Here is an 8,775-nt window from a genome sequence, read left to right on the forward strand (position 1 = left end):
CAACCTTTATATGCAAACCTGAAGCCTGCAACCTGAAATTTAAGTAAAAAGAACGGGAAATTCATTAACTAGACTTTTAGTATGTATTTTTGTAAAACATTAATGATATTGTCTAAAAAAGGAAACACACAATTATTTTATTTACATACAAACAGCGTTTATTTTGTAAGTTTATCATTCTTACTTTAGATAACATTAACGTTTTTCATACAGCCTACCACTAAAATTTAAATGCCCATAAAGAAATAATTCACAGGGCTGTTACTACTATGGCATTTAAATTCCTGTCATTAGAGGCTGAAACTTTAACAAAGTGATGGTCATACACATTTTGGTAGTGCTTGTTACAGATCCAACTCTTATGTATCTCGTACAACCCAAAAGGAGGACAGCTGTGTACTAGTCAGTTCTGATATAATAATCTTCCTTACTGCCTAAGAGCCTTGACCTGTATGATGACTGCCTTCTCTATAATGTATAGCCTACAAACTTCAGCCCAACTGACACTCAGATATATTGTCACATAACTGGCTACGTGGTACAGTCTTTAAGTTCGTGGACTGTTGTTTTATTGCATCATATTACAAGGTATTCACATACATTTACACAGATCCACATTGGTCCTTAAAATAGTTGCCGTTGGCCACCATGCAAGTCTGCAAATGATCATATAGCTGCCAAAAACATTGCTGAAGCTTATTGGCAGGAAATACGGCATCTCTTGCGGCATTGATGATCTCCCCGGACAACTGAAATCTATGACCACGTAGCTTTGCTTTCAAGCGGTGAAAGAGAAAGAAATTGCACGGTGCGAGATCAGGTGAGTACGGAGGGTGTGGCAAAATGGTGACCTGTTGCCTTGCCATTTGCTCTTGGGTAAGAACAGAGCGACGTGCAGGGGCGTTGTTGTATAGCAACAACCAATTCTTCATAAGCCAAACGTTTCACTAGGGGTTTTGCCTAGTTTTTGGCAGAACTTGATGTTTGTCCATTGTTCAAACTGCCACATTTTCGATTTCCACCACTTGCATTTAACTACAGTTCACAATAGAGGCAGTAGTTCTGCCTACACTGTTTGCACACAACTGCCTCTTGCTGTGGTGAGAGATGAACTGACAGGGCATCATATCATGCCTCAACCTCTCCGCTGTAGTGCACTGTAACGACACTTTGTGGCCAGTCCACGAACTTATCGACTATGGTAGTATAAACGTCTTTTGAATTGATGATCAGATTTATTGGACTCTTTGATACAGCATGTGACTACATTTTATATGTCCCCATTACACCAAAACTAGTGTCCACAGTCACGTCTTCACTGCCGTTTCTTGCTAGCAGCTTCCAACGGCAGACATTCTCCTTCCCCTTGGTTCCTGAACTATCCACAGGCTCAGCTACAAGCTCTCACAGCAACATCTCACAATGACTAAACACCAGAAGTCTTCTAACTAATTCACTAACTAACTCACTATCTCACTCACTCCTAACTGACTGATTCTCTTCACTTGTCCTGCTTATAACATCTTGGCATGGAAAACACCATTCCTATTACAGTAAAATTGATGCATTCTTTTCTGTTTGCAGAGCTGTTACCTAGCAACGGCTGTTGTATAGTTACTTATTTTGCTGTTGTTACCTAGCAACAGGTCTACATGCCACAATGTCTTGTGATGTTGCCTTGCTATAGCTCACACCTAAACTGACAAAAGAATGGAAATGAAGTTCAGGCTTCACTTTTCTAAGCATAAGTCACCTTAAAATGCTATACCCCATTAACAAACATTCAATATCACATATAAAATCAGACCTTAATGAATTGAATGTGTCTCATGGATATAAGAGCATTTATAAAACAGCTTTCCATTCGTCCACCCACTGTCTCACTTTCCTATGCCCCACTTCAGAGGTCTGCTTCTAGCTGCCTTGGGGAATGTTGTTGCAATGGAAAACCACCACTTAATGAGCTAAAATAACATCAGCATTCCAAGAACTCTGAGATATTCTTTTTCATAACTGTACACTTGTTGATAAACATTTCTGTCTCCCTTGACCATCAAACATGCAAAGCTTTTTGGATTTAGAAAGAAAGCAGTTTCTTCTGTAGTGTAAACATAACAGAGGCCATCAGTAGTAAACTTTGAAAGTTGTTGTCCATGAGATACTGGTAGATTTCTTTGAACAACTTCATTAGAAAGATTTGAGGCTTTCAAGGCGGTGACTATGAAGATAGCAGTCTTCTGGGATTTGGCACCGTGTACGAAGGGGAACCCAAAAATAACCGGAAACGACCTGTTGCGCGCGCATGCTTTGTAGTTACAAGTTTTGCTGCTAAGTGGTGTTAGCTGGGGGTCTCCTGCGACTGTTAGTGAGCTGGCGTCAGTCTGAGTTAAGTGGTTTGTCTGTGGTGCTCTGTTGTGTGCGTTCCTGTTTCAACCCTTTGGCGATTAGTGAGATGGCCGACCAGAAGGAACAAAGAGTGTGCGTGAAATTCTGGATCGTTCTGCACTTCACTCTTCAAGTCGCGGCAAACATTCACGCGGTTTTCTCTTTGGTCGTCTCCGAGCAAGCGAGGAACAAAATTTGCAGACACCCGTCTCATGTGCAAACCTTCGGTTAAAATTCGCTTGACCGTGCTCCATGAGATGTTCGTTTCCTCAGAAAGTTGGTCAATGGTCTTTCGACGATCTTCATCATTTGCACATTTGATTTTGTTTGATTTGTTCCTTCTGGTCGACCATCTCACTNAGTGCCTCCTCTATTACATTATCTCTGCTAAAAGTTGAGTTCTGAGCAATTATTTCACTCGCTGATGGATTATGTTTGGGGAAAGATTTGTACTATTTCTGACCATGATGTCCATCAGCAAAAAAGTTTCTATATTGCAATTCTGTCACCATATCTTGGAAACTGTCTATGATTCCAACATAATGATAGGAAACTCAGCTTTGCAACTGTAAGAACCCACTAGACAACAAACTTTTAACAGTTTGTTGAGGTTCCACATGGCATTCTCTTGGTGATATTCGTTTGAATTTGTATATCACTGTGCTTTTAGGTACTTTATTCTCTTACGATGCAGTGGAAAATGGGCAATCCTGACAAACATCTCTGCATGTCTCTTCCATCTGTTCAAAAGTGTAATTAAAAATTTGGTCTTTCAGTCCTGTGATGATTCTTACTGTGGGGTTTTGGGTCTGTGTCGTTACTTCAATGACAACCCACTTTTTCAGAACAGTTTGTAGGTCCTGAAAAGGACCGTGGTTGCTGAGATGCTTGGCCGGAAAGTAGCGCGACGCACCCCGGTAGGAAGGGATATTGGTTGCGGTGTGGACTGGCCGCAGTGCGGCCATTGCTTGATCACAGTGCAGCAGATTGTGGTGGTTGCTTGATCGCAGCGTGGCAGCTGCTGGTGAAAGTCTGGTCATCGAGCGCAGTCGCTGGAGCAGAGAGGCAGTAGCTACGCCAGTTGCCCAGTGTGTTGGGCATGACTACCAGCGAATCGAGGCGGCCTAGTTGCCCAGTGAGTTGGGTGCGACCGCCGGACAGCCGTGGCAGTCATGCCTGGCACAGCGAAGCGTCGATGCCTCTGAAGACCGAGCGCTGGCAACGAAGTGTGCTGATTGCTTGTAGTCTGCTTGAAGACTGCTGATGAACTGATCAAGAACTGATGTTTCGGAGCTGGAGCTGCTCCTTTTTATGCACTGCTCAGTGGGCGGAGCGAAACTTGAATTTGAGGGGCAACAATTTGCAGAGCGCTGATTGGCTAGCGAAAATGAGGAGCAGAAATTTGCAGTGTGTGCTGGTATAAATATGAATGAGACGTCCGGCAACATGATATTCACTAAGGAGTGAGTGTTGTCTAAAAGACCAGTGGAAACAGCGTGCTATGTGGGATGTCCCCACATTACAAAAGAAAAATTTACTTACACCAGTAGCAGACACCTACAATTGCACTGTTGCTTGACAGTGTCAAGTGACTGAAACAATACAAAATGTATCTTCCACTAATAATGAAGTTCTCACAGTTATAAAGTACCATGTGTACAGTATTTGAAGTGAGGCATCATCCATTTAATTTTGAATATGACAGTGTCCGATATTCCCAATCTGAATATTACATAACCTCTTAATATTTAAACTAGCATATAATAATATAACCGTCTTCTAAAAATAATGATCCTCATATACCCACTGAACTTTTAACATATACGTTCTAATTGAATGATACCAAACCTTAACTCTTTACTGATATCAGTAAGAAACAATCACAATATCATACATCCACAAACATGTGCCACCCTGGTAAGTGAAAAATGTTCACAAAGGAATGTATATGGATCACTAAGAGGTTGGACCGAAAAATAATCTTGTTCTAAAAGTAATTTTCTAAATATACTGAAAAACATAATAATTAACTTTCATATTACAACTGTCAACTACTGGCACAGTGCAACCACTGGTAGTTGCCTTACTGTTGTCCTGCATGACAGAAGAGATATAAACGTAGTTTCTTACTATCTACACAGAGCAGGGTCCTGCTTCAGAAGTTAACAGTTGCTCAGCTTGTCAAGTATTTCTCTGCCTTCATAGAATCTGAGGTCCATTACCATGTTCACAAGAGCCCACCACTGAGCCCTATTCTGAGCTAGATGACTCCAGTTCACATTCTAATTATTTATGTCCACTTTGATATTACTCTCCCATCTGCAAATAGGTCTCCAAAATTATCGTTTCTATCACATTTTAAGGCACATATAAAATGGCAAAACCATTTATATTGCAGAAAATCAATGTTTCTAAGGGATACATCTCAGATAGGATTAACGGGATATAACCATAAATATTGTACTAAAAACAAAAAGAACTTTGGAAACATTTTAAAGAGGTAACTAAAACCACTGATCTTAACACAGCATATATATAATTTAAAATAACTGCCAACTGTTCAGCAAGTACAGAATCAAGCAAAAATTATCTATATATAAAAAAAATTCTAAACATTTATTCATCTGTTTCTAAAACTGACTGCATAAAAGCTATACACATATTTTACAAGACCTGGACGTATGTCTGCAACTACAAACTCAGTTATAACCTCATTCAATGGACCAGAGAACTTATGTTGTTATAAACGATTGCTGTACTAACTGATCAAGGGATTAAAAGAGACTTCGGAAAGAAATACATAGGATCATTTTGTATAGCATTTAAATTCGCTTTAGATGTAAAATAGATCTTACAATGTATATAAAATTGATAACTAAACATATGCACATATTTCTTGAAGCCCATTTTTTACTGACATTGCATTTTCCATATATCTTCTGAGATTATTGCAAAGTTAGAGCACTCTAGGTCATTCGGTATTGTGTAAAAAAGGTCGTTCAACAGGGGGTAGGTGAAAGTCCCGTTAAATGCTTGGCTATCCATGTGAAGAAGTGGTGTAAAAACAGAGTGCCAGGTGTGATTACATAGGAACTTCTTATTCCACATACTTATTTCCTAGGAGCTAAGGAAAAGCACGCGTTTTATGGAGATTTCATTATTACCACTCAATATTAGGCTCCACATCCAAGGTGCTGCTACAACTGAGATCGCTATAACCAAGGTCGGCTGTATTTGTAATAAGACCAGTTTTTCTTTTTAATACACAACCACCATTGCCTTTCTCGTATAAACCGCTACTCCTACATTAGCAGCCAATAAGGAGTGATCATAACTTCAACCAATAGACGTGAGATATGCCTTACAAGCTAGACAACTTGTTGGCGCAGGATGCAGACTTATATACTTATGTAAGTAATTCATGACTAAACAGAATAGAGGGAAAACTATTTTCTCTTGGTCTAGATCGTCTAGATTCATTAACTGAGATGACTGACATTATCAACAAACGTCAACAAATGTAGTGACCCTCCCCCGACCTAATCAAATCACAAGGTTATTTCCAAGGCGTTGGCTATTCTGATCAAATGTAATTGACCCGTAAGTGCTAGGATGGAAGGGTGTTAGTTAATTTTCTTAATCTAACATATTGTGAAGTATTTGTTTAATTCGATGAAATTCTCAGTGATGTCTTGGTTGTTCTATTCTGAAATATTTATTGCAATGTAGGTTAGTACCACCAACGCGAAAGAGAGCCAATTTCAGAAGGAAGGGATATATCTTTTTCTGGATAGGGGCTATACATGAAGCAGACACCTAGTTCACTTTAATATGCTGAAAATGCATCGTAATTTGTATATTATTACTCAGTGTGAGGTACCTTCAAATTTTCACAAATGACAACCAACCTTCCTTTAAGTGCTATCTGAATGACTTATTCATGTCCATTTTCAGAACTTCATTTTGGCAGTCGCTCTCACTGTAAACTAAAAAATCATACGTGAATATTCTAAGGCATTTTCCTCTCTCTCTCTGTCCCTGAAGTTTATTTTACAGACCATCAAAACATGATTCTTTAAACATGCGCAAATAAAGTAACGGACACACTCTTAAGTTTTTCGTATGTAAAATCCAAAGTGCGGCCAGAGAGGAAATATGGGTCCACTTCTTTCATGATGATTGAAATATATTTTCCTATAGCAGATTTAATGCGGCCTCATCACCTTTCAGTAAACTTGCTACTTTCCTAGTACTCGAATGTCTTAACTCTGTTACATTGTTATGTTTATTGAAATGTCACATACAGCAGCAGTGAAACAAAACACATTTGATGCCAATATAAAGTTGCGCCTGCCTATATTAAAGAAGATCTAGGAAAAGTTCGAAGACATTCAGGATGGCTTAGAGTCCCTCAAAGATGATCCACCCAAGCATGATGAATATAGGTCAGAGTTTGAAAATCTCTTCTATGAGGTAAATGTTGCAATGACACCTCATAGAGGAAAATTACACTAGGGTACTACAAGGTCAAGAACGAGGAAGTCTTGAGGGGTCAGTGCATTCAAATAATTCAAGCAATCATCCTTCACACATTAAATTAGCACATATTAAATTGCCAACATTTAATAGCATGTAAGAACACAGGATAAGTTTCAGTGATATGTTTAAGACGACGGTTCTGACAATGAAACATTGACAGACATTCAGAAATTTCACTATCTGAAGTCAAGTCTCACTGGGGAGGCAGAAGAGCTTGTAAGCAGCTTAGCAGTGACTAGCTCAAATTATACAACAGCATGGCAGAGGTTGATAGAAAGATATGGTAACAAAAGATTAATAGCCACATGTCATATAAGTCACATTCTGGAATTAAAACAAATGAACAAGGAATCAGTAAATGAGCTTGCAGAGTTAGCTAACTCCTCGTCAATTAGTATCAATGCACTAAAGCTTTAAAGATTGATGCGCCTTTGAGTGATGTTATTACCTCACAAGTAGTGCCCCAAAAGTTAGAGCCCACCAGTCAGAAGGCATGGGAACTTAAATGATACACCATTCTCTCTTCTTAGCGAGCTCATTTCATTTCTTGAAAATAGAAGACCGGTGCTACAAACACTAGATCCACCTAAGGCAGGGGGTCAGCTCATTAATAAGGCAACACAAGGGAAGGACGAAAGAAAGAGCAAAATATGTCACACCCTAGTATTTTTCAACAGTGACACTACATTGCCACATTTTATTCTGAGTTACAATCCTAATGCAAGCACACATGCACACACAAATTTTCCTTACTAGCTCAAACACTGTTATGACATTTTAGTTTCTTAAAATGAGAATGTACTGTGTCCTTACACCACTGGTTTTTTTATGTGTAAAATTCTGGTTTTATTTGGTTCAGCAGGAGACAGGATGTATGATCAACTTTCATTTTAAAAGTTACAACTGCATACTTAGCATGTAGTTCAACCAGGCACTACAGGAATGGGAGAAGCTGGCAAAAAATTGAAATGGCAGGATTGTGGCAAGAAATAGGAGAATGGAGACATTTTATACAACTGATTGGTATAAAATGAAAACAGCGCCAGTATGTATAAGAAGAAGAAAAAAGGTTTAACACACATTTTCCAGCCAACATATTTGTCTTCTGTGAAGAGATGGCATGTAGTTTGGCCTTCCTCCACAGTCCTTGTCTCTGCCTACCAAACTATACATGGTGTCACATCCAAGAAGAACGTGATGTTAATACTACTGTAATGAGAACCTCAAATTTCCTTTACAGGCTACTTATTCATTCACGTCAAAGGATCCATTACTAATTATCTTTGATAATTAGCACAAAAGATTAATTAAATCATACAAAGAATATTTCATTTATTTATTGAACCACTGAGGCTGTAAATACACCTTCTAAAATTTCTGTATAAAATACAAGATTCGCACAGTGGTGCATATGAACATTACAACAGGTGACTATCTACAAGGGATCTGGCTTAGCTCAGTCAGTTTAGTAACTACAGTGTGAGTGAATAACCTGAGATTCTCTGTTCAGTTCGCTATATAAACAGGGAATCATCTCCTTCCACAGGGTCCAGACGGACTCTGGGGCCCACTCATCCTCTGATCCATTGGATACCAGGAATTCTTTCTGTAGAAGTACAGTGACCAGTGCATGAAGTTGACAACTCACTACCATTTGGTGCCAAGGAGATATACCTCCTCTCCCTCATGTCTTTATGGCATAGTATTAAATAGCGCAGGGTCAAGCCTTTACCTTCTTCCTCTCTACCAGGCTAAATGACATCACATCCCAAAAGAACTTACTTTAATAATTTATGTTAGTAGTCTGCAAACAGAACATGCAGACGCATACACATTACCATACAATTACAT

Source organism: Cryptotermes secundus, unplaced genomic scaffold (genome assembly GCF_002891405.2).
Source record: "Cryptotermes secundus unplaced genomic scaffold, Csec_1.0 scaffold470, whole genome shotgun sequence".
Taxonomy (NCBI): Eukaryota; Metazoa; Arthropoda; class Insecta; order Blattodea; family Kalotermitidae; genus Cryptotermes; species Cryptotermes secundus.